Genomic DNA, 24,446 nt, shown 5'->3' with positions numbered 1-24,446 from the left:
CTTTTTAACAAAATTTCCTGGAATTTCATTTCTGTGGGACGCGTACACTTTCGTAATCGACTGTACGTATATCGTTTGCAGCATTGTACCGTGTTAAATATCGATCTTTTCTTCGTTACAGCCATGGCGACGAGTCGACACGATATCGCGACCAATTGCGTTCTGAAAAAACCTGCTGTCTCGTGTTTCAAACAGGGATCCTTTTTCACTGCTATGCACTATTTGCTTAAATTACCGACAAAAGGTAAACATTCGTTCGAATACTCTCGTTTACGAGTTCATTCCTATTTTTATTCTTGGTACGTTATATGGAACTTTTATGTTTTTATCCTCTGCAACTTCAATGGAAATTCTCTTTCGTTCAAAAAATATACAGCGTGTGTCACGTCGGAACAAATCTTATTGGCAAAACTGGATGATTTCCAATGATGTATAATTTAACGTGCTTGCTCGCTGCCGAAGCGAAGATCATAGATTAAATTTACAATTACATTAATTTTCATGTTATTTGGATTTACGACTCGTGTTACTTAGCAGCATCTTCATACAGTTGCAAACATTTGTAAATCTATAAAAGTGAAATGTCCAGGAATTGATTAAAAAAAAAAAACGCTCCATTGGAAAATAAAGGTACGTGCCAATATCTTGGACTCTTGGACTTTATCTTGGACCAACAAAGGACTGGATTGTATGTAATACATCGTTATTTCGCCGAACTCGGAAAAAGACAGCGTGAATGAAAAGGAAAGAAGTGCAGGACTCGGCTGGATAGAAAGAAAGTAAAGGAACATATCGGTTAGATAATGTTAATGCAACAACGGAACCTTTTTATTCTCAATCTTTATCGAATAAAACTTTGACCAATGAAGCTGTGAGAGATTCTTCCGGACCATAAAACAGGTCCAAACGCGATAGAACTTGTAGCGTATTTGCTTATTCAGTGACATCGACTTACCTTCTTTTGTCCGTTGCATATTCATATCAATGTTATTTAAACTACATCGAGTTTGCTTTCATTTTAATCAGAAAAATCAAAAAGATGAATTTAGCCGTTTGAGTCGCAAGCAGCGCGATCGCGCTGTTTAGATTTTAGACGACTGACGGTATTTTGTATTTCATTGTTACCTTCTCAGTAATTTTTATTGAACAAAACTTGAAATATTTATAAACTAATAGTACGCATATATAATAATATAGCTGTATTTCATAAAATAACAAATATGACGAGCGCTATTGCGTGGTTTGATTCTCTTCGCAATCGATTAAGCCAAGCGTCATCGCGCTGTTCGGCATTTTTCGACCCTGCTTTTTCAAAGACCCCTGCAACTAAAAACGAGAAATGAAAAATTTTCGTCATTGTCTCGTGCATGATTAGTATCCTATAATTAGTATAAATTTTGTTGCTGAATTCAGATCAAAGTGTATCGCTCAGCCACCGAACTTTGCGATGTCTTGAAGGAAGCGTTAGGGAAGTTTTTCGAGCTTTCTCCGGTAGTGAAACATAGCGGCGATCGATTAGCACTAGAACTACCGATAGTTAACACGAAGTCAAAATGACTGGTCTTTGAAAAATACGTGATAATAGAATATTTTTATATTTATTGGTATACATTTTTGATATTATTAATCCATCCGGGGTCCCTAAATGAGGGTTGACTTATTTATAAAATTGTAGAACCAGTCATTTTGACTGCTCTGGTATTTTTAGTGTTAACATCTAGCGATCGATCCGGAATTTTCTTGATAACTGATATCGTCATATTGAATGATACGCAGTAAAAATGTTAAAAACGTGTGGCAAGTTGTACAAAACGAGGAAACTGGTTAATTGGGGTTCGATAAACAGATTGCAGGGCCCTTTTACATTTTGACAAGTACCAGTCATTTCGACTGGTATTGGTATAAGTAGCCTTGGGACAAAATTATTTTCGGTTTGAATACAGAAAAAACAAAATAAAATTCAGTATATTATTAATGCGGAAGTCATTACATCATTGCGGAAGAAAAATATAACATGAAGTAGGAACTTGAAAATAAAATTGTAAAGCCAGTCAATTTGACTGGTGTGATAGTTCCAATGTTAGTATGGAGAAAATACGTGTTAGGATATACAGTCGAAACGCAACGTCATTCGGTAAAGTTACTTTGCCGAAGTTTTGGCGAAGTAAAATAATTACAAGGAAGAAATGTTTAAGATCGATGGGTTGTAGTTCATCGTGTTAAGTGGCAACCTGACGATATTTATCGACATCCGGGAAGGTGTGTTCGATATTTTAAAATTCCTGCAACTCGTGCAACCGAACGACCTTATTGGCCGATTATGGGTCGGACATGAACAGCTGTTTTCCATTTACGCGCACTACCGTAAGTTGTTAATTAAGCATGTCTATTTTAAATAGTTAATTAAAGATCTCGATCTGACACTTCCTTCAGTCGTTCGTCGCGATAGTTTCAATAATACACATTTCTAGATTTGACGCGTGTACTTAACCTGTTAAATCCAACTTGTCCAGACAATGGCCTTTTCATTTGTCTGTCATAGTATCGTTAGTTTCTATCGAAGCAACACAGTGTTACAGATCTGTAACACTGATCGACATTGTTTCCGCTATCAGTGTACTAAATCATTAGCTTGTGTCAAATAACGATTTAGATATTCAGGTTTATAATAACGCGGATATTTAAAGATGTTTGAAGAGAAATTTCTGAAACAAAAAATTCATCGATTTTAACTTCGAATCAGAAGGTTCATGAAAGATATTGCACGTTAATTCGCGAAATTAACAGCAGAATTTCAATAAATTAAATCGTATAGGATTTTTTACGATGTTATAATCAAAATATTCTTCGTATAGAGTTGATCCAAGTATATAAAAAAAAAAAAAAAAAATCTTTCACAATGTCAGGAGTTGGCCGCTTAAACGACGTTCGCTTTTCTTGGTTTAAACGTTCTGCACAGGATAATCGACTTGAATATTCATTAGGTTGCACGGGTTTCATTATATTTGTAATTATAAGAGTATAATTGTTTCACGATGCAAATATCCTGCTGAACCGGTGCAACGTTATGAACGTGTTCGCCGGTTTCATTCACGCGACTCGCAAATTAGAATCGCTTTGACATTCCGGCGCGACGATTAATCTTCCATAATGAAAATTATGTTTGCTTGGAAGAGAAATAATTCTAATTGATTGCGATTCTACGCTTCCATTTGAAAGGCAAATAAATTATTATCGTGCTACATTGTAGGTAAATTAGTCAGGTACAGTAGAGCCTGCATTTTAATTGGAAGACAAAACTGTTTGCAGAATGGAATTTTCGGACGATAAAACAATCGCTTTTCCCATTCGAAGTTTCATTTATTCGAATACAGATTAGGATTAATCGATAGTTTCTTGAAATATTTGTGGCCGTATCTTTTTGGCTGCTACGTCACGTAATTTACACAATTTCAACGTAACTTACATTCAGTTGCATTCTTCTTGTAATTCGAGCTATCGAACTTCATTTTCCAATGCTACGAATGCTTTTTTGTGAACAGCTATCTCTTCGTTATCATTTTCGTTCGTCACTTGCATTTGCATAACATTAATAATTGTCAATAATTGTCGTGTTTATCGCTGTGAAATCATTTCATTGCGTCGATGTATTTAAGATTTCTCTGCTGTTGTCAGTATCGGGCGAGTGTACGTGATTCGGAAAATTTTCAAGTCGCTGTTTTCTAATGTCTGTGATTCTGGCTTCCTCGGCACCGCGTATTTTCGCTAATTCTGTCGCATTCGCGCCACTTTTCAGCTTTTTAGTTACGCCGTGATTTGTTTCGGTAATTGAAACGCTATTAGTTTCGTATTAAATTCCTGTAATCGGAATTTAATCGGTCGAATAGAGGGAAGAATACATCGTATACGAACGCTGATAAAACACATGGACGCGTTTTAAACGGAAACTACCGTGCTACAATAGCCAACAAACGAAGTAAAATTTAAACGATGTACACTACATTAGGGAGAAATTTCGTGAATTGTTACGTATTTACCAAATATCCAGCTGAACAAATTGTAAAGCACAAATTAAATAATAATAAAAAAAAATTGTTACGTGTATTCGATGCAGTGAAACAAGAACACGTTAATGTCCTGCCACTTTGAATATTTCTTTAATCAAAGATACATACAGGTAACTGAAATTACTTTGGATATTTCTAGCGATATTTTCAAGTTTAATAATGAAATTAACAAAATTCGATATATCTGAGTACCTGCAACTATTAGGTTGCCCGAAAAGTTTCTTTCGTTTCATAAGGTGATAATAGATGAACAACAATTTCTGTTTTATTTTATTGAATTAGGTATGATATATTTCGTTATATTTCTATTACCATGTTCGTGCATAATTCAATAAACTAATGTAAAACAAAAGACATTGTGCGTCTATTATTTCCTTATGAAACGAAAGAAACTTTTCGGACAACCTAATATAATTTTCTGATAGAGGAAAAGAGACTCGAAAATTTGTTGGTCAACAGTGTAAAGAAACGAATAGCTTCTAAATTACAGAAGATTATAGTAGCTTAAATTTGCGTTTTCATCGAGTTGTGGGAAAGAAAGAGGAAAGAGAGATTCTGCGTTCGTGTGTACATAAAGAAAGTTTCCAGACGCCAAGCTCGTCGAGTGAAATTCGTCTTTGACGAGCGGCGGTGATTCTTTAGAAATAGCAGCGCGAAACTGCAAACAAACTTGACAGGATTTTTTATGAATTTTCACGGAATCGTTACTGTTATTTAACGAGAAGTGCGTGGCTTGTAATGTAAATTTAACACCGCAAGCGCGATTCTTTTTCTCTTTTCATTTTTATTAGAACGGTTCGCAGGTTTGATTTGAACAAGAGTCGGGTCTGACCTCGATCCTTTCGAGTAACTGCTTTTCGCTGTTAAACGCTATTTGCACGTAAACCAGGCGATTCTGCAGGTTTCGAAACTAACTGACAAACTGAAGACTCGATGGCTTAACGAATTCAATTGTCGAAAAGCGAAATTTACCTTTCATAAATAAAAGAAGCAGTTTTCACAAATAAAAGAACTGGTAGTTGGTAAATATATTTAGAGAGAACGTAGCTATCTGATATGGTATTTTGACAGTAGAGATGTTAGCTACAACGTAAAAGTTATATCAAAGGAATTAAAATGAAACACGTATGGAAAAACAAGTGTTTATCCATATATCATACTTTACAAACAATCATTCGAATTTAAAATATACTGTAATATATAAAATATACATTTTTGTACAAAATCTTAAGATTCTAGGATTCTAAAATTCTAAAATTTTCAGATTCTAAGATTCCAAGATATTAAAATTCTAAAATTTTCAGATTCGAAGATTCGTAGATTTGAAAGATTTTGAGATTCTCACAGGTTCAGATTCTAAGACTCTAGGATTCTAAGATATCAAAATTCTAAATTTTTAAGATTCGAAGATTGTAAACATTCTGAGAATCTCGAATTTTCAGATTCTAAGATTCAAAGATACTAAAATTCCAAAATTTGAAGATTCGAAAGCTTTAAAAATTCAGAGATTCACAAATTTTCAGATTCGAAGATTCTAAAGATTCTGAGATTCTCACAGGTTCAGATTCTAAGATATCAAAATTCTAAATTTTTGAGATTCGAAGATTCTAAACATTCTGAGAATCTCGAATTTTCAGATTCTAAGATTCAAAGATACTAAAGTTCCAAAATTTTAAGATTCGAAAGCTCCAAAAATTCAGAGATTCACAAATTTTCAGATTCGATGATTCTAAAGATTCTGAGATTCTCACAGGTTCAGATTCTAAGATTCTAGGATTCTAAGATATTAAAATTCTAAATTTTTAAGATTCGAAGATACTAAGATTCAAAGATACTAAAATTCCAAAATTTGAAGATTCGAAAACTCCAAAAATTCAGAGATTCACAAATTTTCAGATTCGATGATTCTAAAGATTCTGAGAATCTCAAATGTTCAAATTCTAAGATTCCAAGATTCTGAGATTCTCAAATGTTCAGATTCCAAGATTCCAGCTACTAAAATTCCAAAATTTTCAGATTCGAAGATTCTAAAGATTCTGAGATTTAAAAATTTTCAGTCGCGCAGATTCCTAAAATCTTAAAGACCAAAATTCTAAAATTTCAAGGCTCGAAAATTCCAAGATTTTTAAATTCCGAAATTCGAAGATTCGAAGATTCCTAAAACCCTGAGGACCAAAATTCTAGAATTTCAAGGCTCGAAGATTCCATAATATGGAGATTCTAAAATTCTAAGCTTCCTACCTAAAATGCTTAGCTGTTACGACTCTAAGACTCTCAAATTCCAAGCTTCTCTAATCTCCTCGGATTCTAAGTTTCTCTAAAATTCGAACAGTTCCTATATTAACACAAATTTTCGATTTTTCACCCGCCATTTCATCCGATGTTGAATACACTGTTCAAAAATAGTACACCTTGTTACGAAAGATTGAATTTTCGTTTCGAAATGCAACATCATAGTCGCCACGCCACATATGCTCGACAAGTAAATCTGTCGTTGGATCGATCAAAAATATTTCCACTCTCACCACACGTAACACATTCAGGGATTAATTTTAGAATGCTGAAGTCGTTGAAACTTCTCGTGGCAGTGATTACTACCGTGTATTAATCAAACGGTTACGAACCTTAAGAAAGTTGCCAGCACTTTCCCCTTTTACATCTTGTTCAGTTTTCCTACCATTGTCTTATTATTAACAATCGTTCAATAATAATTAGCAAAGAATTTAGGGCACGTTAATAATTCGGCATACATATATCGTATGGACAATGCAACAGTGCTTCCGTGGAAGAATAATCGCTTTGATACTGGAACAAGGATACAGGAAGCTCGAGATGCTTCTTATACAGGCGATCCTTCTGTTTTAATTCCAGGTAAATGGGATTTTAATTGCGACAGCGACGCACACTGATTTGTCCGTTATTATCGCGCTCCTTTCGATGCATCGTGGCGTTGTGAACGATTCAGCGGGACGAAGGAATGAGAAATGGCAAAGGGGCTTCGGATAAAGTGAAAGCTGGCCAGTATATTTGATTTATGTCTGAAACTGCAAGCACTCGGGTGTAAGACATTTGGAGCACAGATCGGTAGACGACGAAAGTTCGCAGATTTGATAATACTTGTGACTTTTCGAATTTTGGGAATTGAAATATTCGAAGACCTGCACATATTCACGCGTTTGCAAGTTGGAGAATTAACAAATTATGGGCATTACAAGATCGGAAAACTTGAATGCCCGAAAGTTTCACCATTTGAGAATTTGAATATTCAAGAGCGTAGAAATTCTAGAAAAATTCTGAAATTTGCAGGGCTGGATATTCAGATGTCATTTCTCTTCCGAAACTCGGCGCCCCCAAAAAAGCTCCAGAATTAGAGCGCACGAAGAATATTACGGCGACCGGTTTTCCGCTTTACTTCGCCGAACCCTCGTGACAAACTTCGACCACTTATCCCCTCATTCGTCCCCAATAACTACAAACGATCATTTATCCACATACCAACGCGAGTTGCATACTTCGCGACTTCGAGTATCTTTTCCACTTCACTTAACAAGCCACTTTATATTCCCAATACTTTAACCTCTCCATCTTATCGTTATGCTTTTTCCAGTCCACAAGACGTTGCGTTCTTCCACAGAAAGACTAGAAGAGCACAGGAAGGAGAACAAAGAAACTGAAAAAAAAAGGAAAAGAAAGACAGAGAACGAAAAAAAAACAATGTCTTGCTTGTTCTCTGGTAATGCAGTGCACAACTATTTTTCCTAGTGGCTTTATTTTATTTTTCTTTTTTTTGTTGTCGTATGCAACTTGACATTCCATTATACGAGGAATCCTTCGTTGGAAGCACTGTAGAAAAGTCGCGTTCGTGGTACTTTTTTTTTTGTCTTTTCTCTCTCCTGTTCTCCGCCGTCGAGATACCTTTACGCAGAAGCACCGAGCGAAAACGAGGTTGAACAACGACCACTTTCTTTCCTCTTCCTCTCTCCCTCTCCCCATTCTCCCCCTCTCTTTCTCTCGTTTCTCTCGGTTCGCTTTTTTTTCCATCGATTCTTTTCGGACACGATATAATACACAACGCATAGAGACAAGACGAAATGCGGCGAATTATATAATGAGAGGACTTGGTAGGAAGTGAAACGACAATCGTCGATCGTAATTGAAATAAACAGTCAACGATCAGCAATTGGCGTAATGGTCCAATTGAAACGTTTAGAATAGACCGTTGTAATTTTATTCCTTACATTTTCCTTTTAATTTTAAGCGGCAATATTAGTTTGAATTCGAATACGGATTTCGCGTTTCTGCTTAGTCCGTTTAATCAGTTTCTCGGCTCTGCGTACAATCGAATTGAATTGAATATAAAGGATGAAATTGAAGGATATTTGTTTATTTGTTCCGGGACGAGAAGTGTCGCTTTCTTTCGAGTAGGAAAAGATCGAAGGAAGTCTGGACTCTGGATTTTTTCTTCCAAAGAAAACAGAAAATTCTCCCCGAGGGAGGCAAAACACTTAACAAAAAAAAAAAAAAAGAAAAGAAGAAAAGAAAAGGAATAATACGTTATTCGCTTCCCGTGAAATTGTTAGGTTTTTCATCTTTATTCTCAAACTGAGAAATCAATTTTATTGAACCAACTCTTTGTTGGTTAATTCTTTATTTATAGCTTGTTCGTAAATAATCTCGCTCGCAATACGCTGGTTAAAGATTAACACTAGAACTATCGATAGTTAGCACGAAGCTAAAGGTCTTTAAAAAATACGTAATAATAGAATATCTTTATATTTATTGATTTATTACTTTCTTACAGAAGGAATTCCATGTTATGTAGTAGATTTTTGGTATTATTAATCCATCTGGGATCCCTAAACGAGGGTTGACACATTTATAAAATTGTAGAACCAGTCATTTTGACTGCTGTGGTATTTCTAGTGTTAGCATCTAGCGATCTAGCGATCGATACGCGGTAAAAATTTAAAAAACGCGTGGCAAGTTGTACAAAACGAGGAAACTGGTTAATTGGAATTCGATAAACAGATTGCAGCATCCTTTTTACACTTTGACAAGTACCAGTCATTTCGACTGGTATTGGTATAAGTAGCCTTGGTACAAAATTATTTTCAGTTTGAATACGTAAAAAACAAAATAAAATTCATTATATTATTCTTTTAGTTATCATTGCGAAAGTCATTACATCATTGCGAAAAAAATATAACATGAAATAGGAATTATTAATCCATCTGGGATCCCTAAACGAGGGTCGACACATTTATAAAATTGTAAAACCAGTCAATTTGACTGGTGTGGTAATTCTAGTATTAATAAAAGAAGAAAAAAAGGAAAGAGAGAGAAGAAGACGTATTCTTTTTCCTTTCTTTTTAGATAAGAAGAACAGTTTAAGTCGAATTTAAGTACATCCTGTTTCTGGCAAGTTGTTCACAAGAATGATGTTCGTGTCCTAAGGAAAAAGGGGTTTTACGAAGTTACTCGAACAGAAGCTGGAATGATAAAAGAACAGGTTCTGGATACGAATTCGCATCTGCTGGGAAACATTCGCGAGGACTGAGTCACGGCACGTGATTCACTTGTATCGAAACGCACGCGTCTGAATACCTTATCGTCGAGTATTTGGATCCGGTAATTCCGCTGCAATAATCATCGATTAAAGCCGACTGCGTCAGAGAAATTAGTATAACTCAGAAGCACGAGCTCGTGCTACTTGATTGCTACGAAGAAACATCTCGAAATTAATTTTTCTTTCTCTTTGTAATACTCGCTTAACTTAATATACGATTAGCTTTGCTTTTACTTCTTTCATTCGTGAAAAGGTTACATTATACGCGTTTCGAGATTGTTATGGAATATGATCCATATAATTGTACGGATACCATAATTTATCTATATATCTCGTTTTATCGTATTTTACACTTCGTTTTCTTTTTCTATATTCTTCTTACATATTTTGTTAGTCACGATCGCTAGTGACCATAAAAGATCGTAGATGAGATAAATAAATAAATATATATCTTCGGTCGATCATAAACTTATCGATTAAACGTGGGAAATATTAAATATAGAATAAACAAAGGTGAATCAACATATTTGTATAATCCTCTTCAGGTGATAGCGATTTTGCCATCTCTTCTTTATTCGCAGACTAACGGTATGTATTGGTTGGATTAAATACTTTAATTAAAATGATTAATAGCGACGTTCTGGGACAGTCCGAACTCCTATGTCTGTTACTGTAATCTTTTATTTGCACGTGCTTAAGATTTTTGACGGATTAGAGGAATTTTCGAACTTTCTATCACCTCAACGACTTTCGAGTTTTGCGATTTTATCAAATTTCAAACAACTGTCAGCTGTACAAGCGGAAAGGGGGGTGATTCTACGCGAGAAAGGAGGTCGAAAATATAGAATAAAAATTTTTCGTTTGAGGCTTTGTTTTCGAGAAAATCGACTTTGAATTTTCGCTCGGTACGCGTGCGGTACGTTATAACGGATCTCACTGTAGATCGTTGTCTCGATGGAAAAATTTAAAAAGAAAAAAAATTTTTTAAAAATTGTTATTCTATATTTCCGACTTCTTTTTTCGCGTCGAATCACCCCCCTTTCCGCTTGTACAGCTGACAGTTGTTTGAAATTTGATAAAATCGCAAAACTCGAAAGTCGTTGAGGTGATAGAAAGTTCGAAAATTCCTCTAATCCGTCAAAAATCTCAAGAATCACCCCCTTTCCGCTTGTACTACCAGTTACCAATCACCCTGTATAATATCGTAATAACCAGGAATCAGGTTGATCGGTAAGTTATTGATGGTGAATAGTCGTATAATAAATTAGTGCAAATAAAATTACAAACAACCAATTGGGATCTTCAAATAGATCTAGTAACATCCTACTTTCGTATCTAAATTATTTAAAAGTTTAATTATTTAAATTATTTAAATTATTTTGGCCATTGTAAAACGTACAACAAACAGTTTAATATTTAAAAACTTGTAAAAGTTATTTCAAAATGGTGCCATTTACATATAATTCTACGATAAGTTCCTGATAAGAGACAGTATCGTTCTGCTTTACAATTCCAAATACAAAGCCACACGACTATCGTGAAAATTGAACAGTTAACGGTATCTGCATCTAATAACATATTTTTCTTAATTTATTCGTACAAACGACGCTTTCTTATTTGTGATACAACGTATGCATGTCCGATGTGCGTTTACGTTGTATGAATCGACACAACGAATTCGATAATGGCGTTAGACAAATAAGGGGATGGCCCTGAATGGTGAACGTGTGCAAACCTGTCCTAGGAAACACGTCAAATTCTATGTTGAAACGGACGCGCGACGCTATTATAATTTATAAGGCTTGTGTGACCCAACATAAAAATTCGACAGGAAAGAATTTAAGGGCCTTCTTATTACGGCACGCATTGTATAACAAGCTAATTCGTTTTCAAGCTGTTCAATGACGCACGTTTGATCGACCCTTTCAAGATTGAATTTTTATTGGGCTATAAGAAAGTTCTTTTTTGTCCATTATCAAATCTTTTAGGATCATAGTTTTTTTAGTAAAACTATCTTCTTTTTAATAATATTATTTATTAATGGCACGGATACATTTCTCAGAAATTGGTTTTTAAAGAAGAGCACGCTGCAATTCAAGGACAATTTTACAGAAAGTAAATGCATTTGTCTTATTTATCAATTGCTTGGTTTTTTTTTAAGTAAAACTATCTTCTTTTTAATAATATTATTTATTAATGGCACGGATACATTTCTCAGAAATTGGTTTTTAAAGAAGAGCACGCTGCAATTCAAGGACAATTTTACAGAAAGTAAATGCATTTGTCTTATTTATCAATTGCTTGGTTTTTTTTTAAGTAAAACTATCTTCTTTTTAATAATATTATTTATTAATGGCACGGATACATTTCTCAGAAATTGGTTTTTAAAGAAGAGCACGCTGCAATTCAAGGACAATTTTACAGAAAGTAAATGCATTTATCTTATTTATCAATTGCTTGGTAATTTATGAAGTAGGACGTTATTTATATGAAACAAGGAGCGCGAAGTTTCTCAATTTAATTATATGGACATACTGGGGATGTTCGTACAGTTTTATATTTTTATGGCCACAATTAAAATAGAAGAACTCATATGGAAACTTGCTTCATCAATTGCAAACTGTGATATTGTATTTGGAATATTTTATTTATATTCTGCGTATTTTCGTATCTTCAAGTTTCGCATAGTCGCATAAAAATCCGCCGTTATTGTCGAACTTCTCAAACGAAACAAGTTACTCCCGTAAGTTCATTCTTTGCAAGAAAGTTCCTTCTTTTTTTTTATTATTTAATTTGTACTTTACAATTTGTCCAGCTGGACATTTGGTAAATTTTTCTAACTTAATTGCTAAATAACATGTGGATGGCTACCCCCAACGGGATACCATCTTCGAGTTTGACTATTTTATTTCTTTGCAAGAAAGTGACACGAATGAACGCGATTTCCAAAGAAATTCTTAGAAACACGTAACATTCGAGATATTATTTTTTTCATGTATTTACATAGCTGTTCTGGTCAGTTCATTTACTTGATACGATTCGCAACCGATCTGGCGATACTTAACCTGATCGAAGATCTATTTCGGCATCGAATTCGTTGAATTAAAACGTGTGTTTTTGTTTTCGCTTGCTCGGTGTCACGGGTTCTTAGTAAATTCTTCTTTTGTTTTTGGACTGTTACTGAAAATATCTGTAAGATTGCGCGAGATACGCGATAATGACAGCTCGACCGATTGATCGGCTTTTATTTTTCAAGAAGATTATCAGCTTCCCGTCTAGCGTTTACTGCGAATCGCATCCTTAATCCTTTCGCGATTGTTGTTTGCCCGATACATGATCTTTCCGAGGTATTTACCACTTTTTTTATTGCAATGTGCTCCCGTTCAATCGGAGCTTCTGTTCTTTGAGCCACGACAAAAGAGGAAAATCCGCGAAGGCACCGGTTGATCTTCGATCTTGCTATCAATAAGCGTGAATACTCGATATCAGAGATATTTCACCCTGGAAGATTAATTATCTTAATTATTTCACGATAACCTTCGAAACTCTTAACTTCTTAATCGATGATTTGTTTTTTCTTCCGGGTTCTCTATCGCTTCGACTTCTTACTGGATTTCATCGTACAAAATGGAGTCTTTAACAAACTAAAATTGATGATTTCAATTGTCTAGATTGCGAATGCAATAATTGACTTATCTAAGAGCTGTTTGTCTTCTACAATGTATCGCGTCATTTTTATTAAAAGTAAATCCTATTATATCTGTGTTTGTAAAGATTAGGATCGATGTAATTAACATGATCGATGATATAATGTCATTGGCGAAGTGGGTCTTAATCAAACGAATCTGCTCAACGTAAGAAATTTCCGATAACTTTCCGAGAAGAATTATATTCGACATACATAACACGACTAATGTCTCGATTAAGATCGAACCGAAGACAAAACTAATTTCCGGCTGAGCAAGCAGCCATTTGAAATATTGTTAAATTAAATTTAAATAAGAAAGCAGTAGATTATTTCTTTACTTCCTTAAACTAAAAATAAAAGAGTCTAAAAGAGTCTGACGATAGATGAAGGCTAATTGTTCGATTATTCTAGTCACTATGCATCTTGCACCATCACGTGCACTCAAATTAATCTCCAATTGACTCGTCAGATAAAAATACTTCAAACTTTAAACCACTCTTATCCTTAAGTGTCTGTCAGCAGTTCCGATGATCGTGACAAAATTAATTTCTATTTTTCGATTATATATATAATAGATAAAGCGTAAGACTAGTATCAAAAAATTCAACATAAAGATACATGAAAAGCTATATAACGCGGGAGGAAAAACCAGCTTTTATCTATATACTTTACAAAAATTCATTTAAATCTTGAAAGAAAGCACCGTCATATATTGTGTTCTTAAATTTCTCTGGAAGACTATAAACTGGTTACTTTCGCAATTGTCAACTTGACCACATTAAATTAAATCTCGTCGCAATATCGTTGGAAAACTCGGAAAAATCTACGAAGGATCACAAATTGGTTATTTTTATTGGTATTTCGGTAACTTAAAAGTTGTACAAATTGCGAGATTATTTCGATCATTGCGAGTATTATAAAAGCTCATCATGATTCATCATGTGTCACGAGCTCGTGCAGTTTAATTCGAATGTATCGTATCACGTTCCAAAGTCGAGAGATATTATAGGATGAAACAATTTCGTTTTTATCGGTCGACGACTTTCACCGTGTTCGTGCAACCACCACGCCGTGTCTAATTGCGCAACGGATCGATCGGCTTTCGATCGGATTCGATCGTCGTTCGATGCACCTTTTCCTCCTCTTTCTTTCTTTCCACGTCGCTTATTCGAGTCGCAACGACGCTCGTAAAACTTCACGGTAGCATCTGCCTATACGCACATATATTACACGACCAACTGACGCTTTATCGTTCCATGAGGCGATAAATCCTCGTTTCACGACAACTTACGACTCCACTCGGTTCTCTACGTCGATTCTTCCATCTTCCGATGATTTCCTCGAAATTTATTGGCCAGTTAGACCAATACAAACATCTCACGATGATCCGCTACGCCGGTTCCGACTGAATGAAAAAGTAGATCAAATGTATTTTTCATCAAGAAATAGTCGTCCGGATGCAGGAAACTGTACGGCAAGTGTATCACGATGTTTGGCCCGACTCTAATAGATTATCAATTTATAATATAAAATGTTTCAAATAAGTTTCAAGCTCGTTGGTGCTAAGTAGGAAAACCGCTAGCATAATGAAACTCTCGGAAGCATATTTTCTTCGTAAAAGACTGAAATCACCTTGTTATCTTTCAAACAACGTTATTATGTACCTTTCTTCTTTAAACTATATGATATTATGCTTGAAAAAATCTCCTCAATTTAGGATCTCGATTATATCTCGATCGACGTAAAAAGAAAGATTTATAAAGATATTTAAAAAAACATAGAGCAGTTTCACTTCTATTTCTTTTTTTTTTTTAATGGAAAATTCTTCTCTTATGCACGAAGAAAGAATACCTCAGTGATTGAAAACGTTTCAATTTCTAAAAATAAGAACACTGTTGGTCCGTAACAGCAGTCACGGTGTTGAACTAAAATCACACGGATCTTTTTATACACCTGACAGAATGATTGATATGATCTTTATTACAAGCTTACTGTAATGGTACGCGTCGTAAATCTGAGTTTCGAAATGAACGTCCATCAGGTTTCGAAGCGTCTGCAACAATTACCAGCGCTAGATAATACTTTGTGTCCAGTCGAGTTCCTACGTGGACTGGTTGATTCTGGAAGTAGGATAGCCGTCAACGTCATTTTTATGGTCGCAAGTTTTCCCATTGCCGGTTACTCGGTAAATTTACCGTAACATTGCCACGTCGATCCTCGTCGCTCGGCCCAAGCCGCTAGAATTTCGAATAAACAGCGAAATTTCTAGACAGCTACTCTCTGAACAGTTTCTAGTCGACGTTTACTGCCAGAAACGAGAATGTCGTTCGTGTAGAAACGGTGCTTAATGACCCTTGGTAAACCTTCGTTCTCGGTTTTATGTCCACGCCAGGAAAGGAGCTTGCTTAAGCCTGTCCCACGCTTGATTAAATCGAATCTAATTCCTTAGAAAGTTGCAGAGGCACGTGTCTATGGACGAGAAAATTCTCAACACCAAAATGTTCCAAATTCGTCTATTTATCGGCTGTAAATTCGAAATCTTTTACGAAAAAGCCTCCTGAGCTCCAAGCACCTTAAGCTCTTTTCACGCGTGAAGAATTCAAATGATTAGAATGACTTGTTGTCAGCCAGAGTACAAGAGCCTGTCGCAAGTCACAGATTTGTATTCAACGTCTAAACAAACAGATCTTATCTTCGTACGTTTGTTTATCATAAGAAGGAGGCATAAGTAATTGAAAATTCCAAGAAGAATTTTCAAACCTAATATTTGTAACTGCCATTCTTCTGTACGTCTTCATTCATCGAGTTGATCGATTTGGCTTCTAAGATGGAAATTGATCGATAACTTTTGTTAAAAATAATAAATACGCGTCCATCGAACGAATCACCATCCATTGTATTCCCAACTAACGAAAGTTAAAAGGAAAAGTGAAAAACAACGTACGCGATCGACCGAACTCAGTGTTTCATCGGAATAAAGCAGTTCTTCGTCGATTTTCCTAAACTAGGCTCATCCAGGAGCAAAATATGTAGCGTGAGCGTGAATGGAGTATTATATCGTCGCGTAAAAAGATATCCTGGCAGGGAGAAATTTAATTTTTCACAACGTCGAGCGAGGATGTGCGGTTGGTCACGTAGAACATCTGTTCGAATTCATCTCGTAACAGCCTTGCCGAGCCAGCTTATCTTTCGCACGACGACCACCGCTTCGAAATTCTTTTTTCATGGCTTATCGCGATGAATTTACGCGCTAGGCGTTCGCCTCTTTCCGCGAAGCCTCGCAAACGTCACGTGACGGAAAACCAGTTAAGCTTCTATTCACGTTAGCCGTAAATAAAGATTAAACTATCGATTGGTTTGGACGACGATCCACGAAACGATTGGCCAACGCATGCTCTTTGATTAATGCCTTTTCTGTGCTCGACGTGGGTCATCGTCGGGTCATTACAATCAACGTAGTTTAACTTCAATTCGACAAATAAGGTTATTTTCTGTTGTACGTGTTATATATCGTGTGTATGGCCAAACGGATGCAGAATCGGAAACTCAATGAAAATACTGTTTTTCTTTCATTAATTCCATTGATGTGTTTTCTGCTTTTAATTGCTTCAGTGTCTTTTCATTTCTAGCGTCTTTCGGCGCTTTTTAGTAATTCCAATTTCATATCCTGTTCGAACAAGTACTTTTCCATGGATATGAAAGCGAAGCGTTCACGCCTCTTTCGCGATAGCAAAATGAACAATTTTCAAGCGAACTTGAAATCGAGCCGACTGAAGTAACGAAATTAAGAAGTTCGATCATTTTACTGTTTTCAATGAATTTGTGTTCAATGAATTACTTTGAATGACATACGTCTCTTTATTATTATTCCTACTACATCGTACAACTATTCGTTTGTTAGCAAAGTCAATAGTCGATAGTTTGAAGCTTCTTCGAAATAATAATAAGAAGTTGAAAGAGAGAGAAATTGTAGAACGCAATTTCACTTAAGTCATCAACCGACCCAGTTTCCTTATAGCCGGTTAATTAAAGAAAAATAACGATTGTACTTAATTCGTCGTCACTGCAGCTTCTTTCGAATAAATTTTCCTCGGTTACTCTACCCACCTTCAAAAAGCTACATTTCTTTGAACCATAGCTTTTTTCAGACGAAACGTTTCTTTCATCTCTGGCATTTATCGTGGGCTATCCGATGTTGTGGAACGTGTGAACAAAAATTCTCGTGACGAAAAAAAGAGATGTAAGAATTCGTCGAAATGCGAAACATACGAACTTTTGATTTCAAGAAACGTTTTATGCACGATTTTTATTGTTTCTCGCAATCAGCGTGTTACTTTCGAGCCTGAATCGACACGGTATATTCGTGTTGGATGATTTTTCAAATTTCAATAGGCGGATGAAAGGAAGTCTGGTTTCGATTGTGGCCATTCTGATGTTTTCACAAAGTTTTCTACGTAACGTCCGGAATAATAGACAATGGATTACTGTTGTTTGCTGATACTAAGTATAGCAAGTTTGTAAATGAGGTTCAACGTGAATTGTAGACTTTAATAATAGATTTTAATGATGAAAGAATTGTTAATGGTATGTCTGCTAGATCGTACGATTTTATTCGTCAATTTCCTAAAGTTCTTTGCTTTAGTCATTTGGAATAGCTCATCTTACTAATTTTGCATAATTCACTTGAAATAACTGAGCATTTTCGAAGATCATTTGCTGTTAGGCTCGTACCACTGCGAGAAAAATGTGCTGATTAAAATTTGATACGATAAATGTATACTAAGTTAATATGTAACTTTGAAATAAATTCATATTAATAATATCTTACATTTTTCTCTATCGTTAATAGAATAAATTATTTCAACTATTGCAAGAAAACGCTGTTGAAAATTAATTAAAAATTAATCTAGCTAATAAGTAGCTAGAATTCTCTACTAATAATGTAATATATTTCACTCTGTTACTGTAAAGTGACTCCGTGCACCGAGTCGAAAAATCGTCTTGACCTGAATTTGCTCCTATTATTTTTAATAATCAGAGAAAATTTCATCAAATACGATAATGCGGTTTTAACATTTCTTTTGATCACAGCAAGCTTGAAAACAGAACCTTCGTTATGATATCAACTGAGACAACCATAATTCGTTTACGTCAACCTAATATCAATATCACACTACTAAGATAACCTCTTGTCCCCAGATCATCTGATCGCTTTGATTCTCGTGAAATCTCCTCCCGAAAAACCTCGTGTATCGTATAAATCGTGTCTTACAGAAACAATCAGAAGCCAGATTGGGCAAACGTTCGTGCGACTAGTCGTTTTTGTTCGCGTCTTGGTACGCGTCGAGACGCGAGTGAAAGTTGCGTACCAAGGGTCCGCTCGATTTCTGCTTTTCAGCCTAACAATTATCTCGGCTCGACTTTTCTTCGTCCAAGAAAATTTCATTTATTTATATATATAGGTACGTTTGCGTAACAAAATTCTCGACGTCCTTCAGTGTCGATCAAACGTGAGTCCTTTCCAGTGATTCCAGCGATGGGATTAAGTTCGACGTGTACTCACAAATTCAGATCAAAGGCAGCATTGAAGGTTCGCTCGATTAGGCCTGAATATTACTCGCAACATTATAATGACTCGTACGATAATGTTGCAAAGCATTTAATCTCTATAGCTGGTTCAATCCAGAACGAGTATTTGCAACTTTCAAAAATATATACTGTCTGAATTAAATCTCTGTTAAAATCTGCATTATAACTACACTCCATTTTCGTTTATATTATATTATATTATATTATATTATATTATATTATATTATATTATATTATATTATATTATATTATATTACATTATATTACATTATATTACATTATATTACATTATATTACATTATATTACATTATATTACATTATATTACATTATATTACATTATATTATATTATATTATATTATATTATATTATATTACATTATATTATATTATATTATATTATATTATATTATAATATATTATTTATATTATATTATATTATATTATATAATATATTATATTATATTATATTATATTATATTATATTATATTATATATATTATATTATATTATATTATATTATATTATATTATATTATATTATATTATATTATATTATATTTATACAGATTATTATATTATATTATATTATATATTATATTATATTATATTATATAATATATTATATTATATTATATATAGAATGTATAATACAAAATATACGCTAAATATCACGTGATATAAATTGGATGTCTCCCACTAATTTTATTTTCTAGTTGTTTTATTATAAATCCATAATTTTCGTTCACATCGTATGCACCTCATAATGTAAAACACTAAACGAATTAAAATTTGCTCGAGATTTTCAGTAAATGTAACAAGTATGTGTCCTAATATTTTGTACTTAGTACTTAGTACTTAGCATCTAGTACTAATACTTAATACTCGTAAACCGTAAGTACTTGGATGCTTCGTAGTGAGCATCGATTACTGGATTATTACAACAGATAATCGACAAATCTAAATCTTTTTGTGATCTCTGCGAAATATGGACCTGCACTAGACATCCGGTATTCTCCTAAATCTTACCGATATAATCATGATGGTTCTGCGTCATTATAGCGCTAGCAAAATTCCAAAATGTTCCAAATATAACACACGTAATACGTTTATAAAAGTTCTCTACAAATGGTGGCATATTTCCGTGAGTTATAGTATGCTTGAATCCCAACACTCGTCACGCAGGGTCATTCGGGTAACCGGTAATTTTCATGATCGCTAAGAGATGGTTTTCAGCTGGAAATTGGCCGCAGTTAAATCGAGGATAGTCGAATTTTGATTCGTGTTCTTTCCTCCCCCCCCCTCTCTCTCTCTCTCTCTCGCGGTTATATACGTTCAGCTCTTGCGAAACGCAATTCTCTCGTTGATTTTTATTTTCACGTCGATGCACCGAGAACAGTGTTTTAGTTATTTCTCCGAGCATTATCGTGCACAGGCAATTTGCTGTGCGATTGTACGGTCGATATCGCGTGTCGTTCCCGATAGAACAACTCGATGTAACTAGTGGTAATCGCGGAATCGCGCGATTCGCCTGCATAATCGTTTATCCTAAACGCGTTAGTATCAGACCGGATCGTAAAGTCTACTGAACGAGCGTTTAGGACCTAATTAAACGACTATCGATGTTTATGTTTTTTATGGGAAATTTAAATGTCGATTGAAAAAACAAATGTAAAAAGACATCGTAATATGCTCATACCAGTTGCGTTAACCGCGATTGCAAACATGCTAATTTACTCGACCATCGATTAGACCTCTTTTGCGAGTCGCGTGCTGTCAAGAAAAATATTAGAAATGCAGTAGGTAAGTAATTCATCGATGCTTCCGCGTCATTTATGACGTGTTGCCATTACCATTCATGTTACTGTACATCTTTTTCCTTTGTATCAAAGTGTGTCATCCGTACAAGGATGACAAATAATAGTAATAATAATAATTTTACGAAATACATTGAACGAATAAGCACAATGCACATATTATACCAAAGAACAGATAATCTGTTACCAATATGCGAGCAACTTTTCATCCTAAAGTTCACACTGATCAATTTTAAACTCTCTTTTTACCGCCACTGCGCCTGTATTTATCTTGTGCTCTGAAAATACAAACGAAGACAGAACGAATTTTTGTTACAACCCAATTTTTTGTCTGAAGTACACTCTATTCGTGAGAAATTTGCATCGCTTGTCCAATCGTAGTTAGCTGTAATCGTATATTGAGTCAGCTACTAATCTTATTAGTAATTCGAGCGAGAAAACTTAATGCTAAATGAAACGAAGCAAATGCAGAGGCACGAAACGAGATTATTTGCACATCGATCCGGCCTTTCGACCATTCTACGCGGCGTCGACGTGGAAGAAACTCGCATGGAATCGAATCAAAGCTGTTTGCCCGCCGACACGCGTGCCTCGAATCTCGTTCTTCGATCACGAAACAGCGGCCAAACTATGTTCGATTCGTAGTGACGAAAATCGTGCCTCTGCTTGCACCGCCGTTTCCCGCTTTGTTCTTGCCGTTGTGGCTCTCCGCGAAACAAGAAACGCCGCAGGAAAGTGGTACGAAGAAAAAGGGGAACCGTTTGAGGTAACGGAGATAGACTTGTTCGCGATTGCAGTAGTCGAGTCATAAACCTGTCCTCGGCTACGTGAGGTCGGTGATAAGCAGTTGACTGATAAGGTCGTTAGTAGAGACGCTCGTCTTTTCCTCGATGCATAAAACCACCGTTCCTTTGAAATTGCTCTGTGCCAAGCGAGGACATTTTTCTGTTCTCTTTCTTCGCTTTGGTCGAGAATAATTTTGCTCGAAGATCATCGTTATCGTGAATTGTTGAATATCGATGGTTTGCTATTTTTCTTGATATTGTGATTATTACGCTATAGCGGATTCGTAAGCGATCTTCCACGTTTGGAGAATTTTCCTTTGTTGATATTTGCCAATGGGCATATTTTGCGTTTTGTCACGGAATATTGGTATTCTATTGGTGGTATTAGCAGGCTGCGAACTTTTGTGCATTTGTGCGAAATTTGACGATACAAGAAATGTACAGAATGCATATAGTACGCAAAAATGTATAAAACAGGCAATATTGTAACTCGTTTTAATTCCACTTCTTTTGATTGTGCTCGCGGAAATTTTGCACGCAAATCCGTGGCGTAGTTATCGTCGTTATTATTTGAAATTATATGTTATTCATGCTGGCTCGATTAATTGATGAATTAGCGAATTTAGCGACGTTATCGTTTTGATTTAAGTCAGTCCGATCGAAGAGTTCATCGATTTTCTAGATCTTTGTAAGACAGCGTTGTTGAAGAATATTTCACGTGCGTTGTGTCAATTATTCGTTCACCATTTTCGCTTATATCGGAACGCGTCTGACTTTATAGAAGACGATTTTGTGTAAAATCTTGCGATTGCTCTTTCGAACGCAGACTCGCGGGATTAACGAGAGGCGGACGTGCAAACCGGTGGAAACAATTGGTCAATTCGTACGCGACTAATTAGAGAATTGCAACAATGAAAATACTGGCTGGCTCTTAATTCGATTCACCCAATTAACTCTCTCTCTCTCTTTCTCTGTCCCTCTACGGACGACCATAATCTCACTCGGTCAGCCGAGTTTCTCGAAGCGATCTCTAAACACTAAACAGGAAAACAAACACGTTTATATATGTATATAACATTAGAATTATGCACGACTAAAACATAACATTAGCAACAAAGAAATCAAAGCAAAAATGACATATGAAGAATTACACAATGTAAGAAGAAAAATTCTAATCGCTGAAATTGCACAGTAAATGTATATTTTCACCAATGATTGTGAATTCTTCGTTTTAATTTGAAATTAAATTAATTTGAAATTTTTGCCATGATTGGATTAATTTTAAATATTCACGAAAACATAGCAAGACACCTGATGGTGTATGTTCGATCCGTATAAGGTGAATTTACACAAATGGTACAGCTGTAGCTTTCGATTGTGGCGCAGTTTAAAGTTCGACTCATCCGGTCGTTCCCAGCAATTGGGTCAAAGTTGTATCGCCACGAAAAAGTGTCTCGCGACACGATCCTAAATCATACGAACGAAATATATCGCGGTTGGCATAATCGAATTTGGCTTGGACGTGTTGTAGAAGTTGAAGTTTCGGGACAAAAAAGGGGCTACAATTAGCCCGCTGATGTTTACGCTTTTGCGGGGAATTTAAATTACATGAAACTACACAGGATGCGTAGAACATTCGAAATATCTAAAATGAGATATTCTTTATAATGTTCATGAATAATATTATAAATTAAAAGCTAGAACAAATTTTTACTTAGATTTCGTTTCATGAAGATACGAATCGACAATACTGACTACGGTAGCTATTATTTCTCATTTTTTAAATAAATTCTCGATAATCGAAGCTCTTTCTCATAGCCCGAATTTTATTGGATTGCAAAATTTCCTGCTTCGCTTCTATTATCGATTACTATTTCTTCGAATCGCAATATACGAAAGATGAAAATTTCGCTACGAACTTGCGAGCGATTCGAATTATTATAGAACTCGTTAAAACATAAACGAGGCTACATTGGAAACTTCCCGACATACAAACCAGTTAATTGCACGCAGTTTCGAGTGCACAGACTCCATAACGCTCCACAACAAAATTAATCTGTGCGCCGGCAACAGCGGTTAGGTAACCGAGGCTCGTCGATTCAGACGTGACGAATAGTTAGACATGGATTATGAAATGAGTTACGATTGCTAGATCATTTGAAAGCTGTTTTGCCGTGATAATTTTCTATGTTTTCATCTGAGAAGAATCAGACTATTTCTTACTGTATGCATCTTGCCTATGAAAAGCAGTTAATCAAAGAGAGAAAGAGAGAAATAGAGAAAAAGAAGGAAAAACTCGAGAAGGTGTTTGTCATCGTTATCAATGAGAATCTTTATCGCAATTCGAGATACGCGACGTACGAATATGCTTCTCAGAAATTTATTTCGCCAAAGATTGGATTATTCTCTCCCGTACACGCGTGAAGATTTTCACGTTTACAACGGCTCATGATTAGACGAGACAAAGTGATTTTCTTCGACAAAGAATACTCTCCATTTTTGTTTCTTAATAGTCTGAATAAAGATATCTTTCGATAAAATTTTTAACAAATATGAAAATATTTATAAGAATAAATTTATAAGAAATATAGCATGTTAGAAATGTTGATGCAAAGCGAAGAATAATTTAGTTAGGATAATTTCTGGAGCTGGAAATTCGATGCATTAGTATCTTGACATTTTTCTGAAATTGAACTTATTTACGATTATTTATTACTTTTTACTACGACCATACTAGTTCCCATCGTCGTTTAGTTACATGCGATAATTATCCGTGTTTGTGTATTCTTTAAGTATACTGAATCGAGGCACGTTGTTACTTATTTACTTAAGACTTATCGCATTGTTGATTCGTTTACACGGGCTTCTCGATAATATATTACTCGATGAACAATTAAACGTTTGTTTAAACAATTAATAAAACGATTGAAAACTAC

At 35.2% G+C, this 24,446-nt stretch overlaps 1 protein-coding gene across 4 annotated transcripts in view; it reads left to right on the top strand.

The window, feature by feature from the left end:
- The window catches only part of LOC117237187 (TLD domain-containing protein 2), a 303,806-nt gene that overhangs the window by 134,338 nt on the left and 145,022 nt on the right, over positions 1 to 24,446 (top strand). The window lies entirely within an intron of this gene.

Source organism: Bombus vosnesenskii, unplaced genomic scaffold, assembly GCF_011952255.1.
Source record: "Bombus vosnesenskii isolate JDL3184/JDL3185 unplaced genomic scaffold, Bvos_JDL3184-5_v1.1 scf7180000013361, whole genome shotgun sequence".
Lineage (NCBI taxonomy): Eukaryota > Metazoa > Arthropoda > Insecta > Hymenoptera > Apidae > Bombus > Bombus vosnesenskii.
The sequence above is the reverse complement of the archived record's forward strand: the minus strand, read 5'-3'. Positions and strand labels throughout refer to the sequence as shown.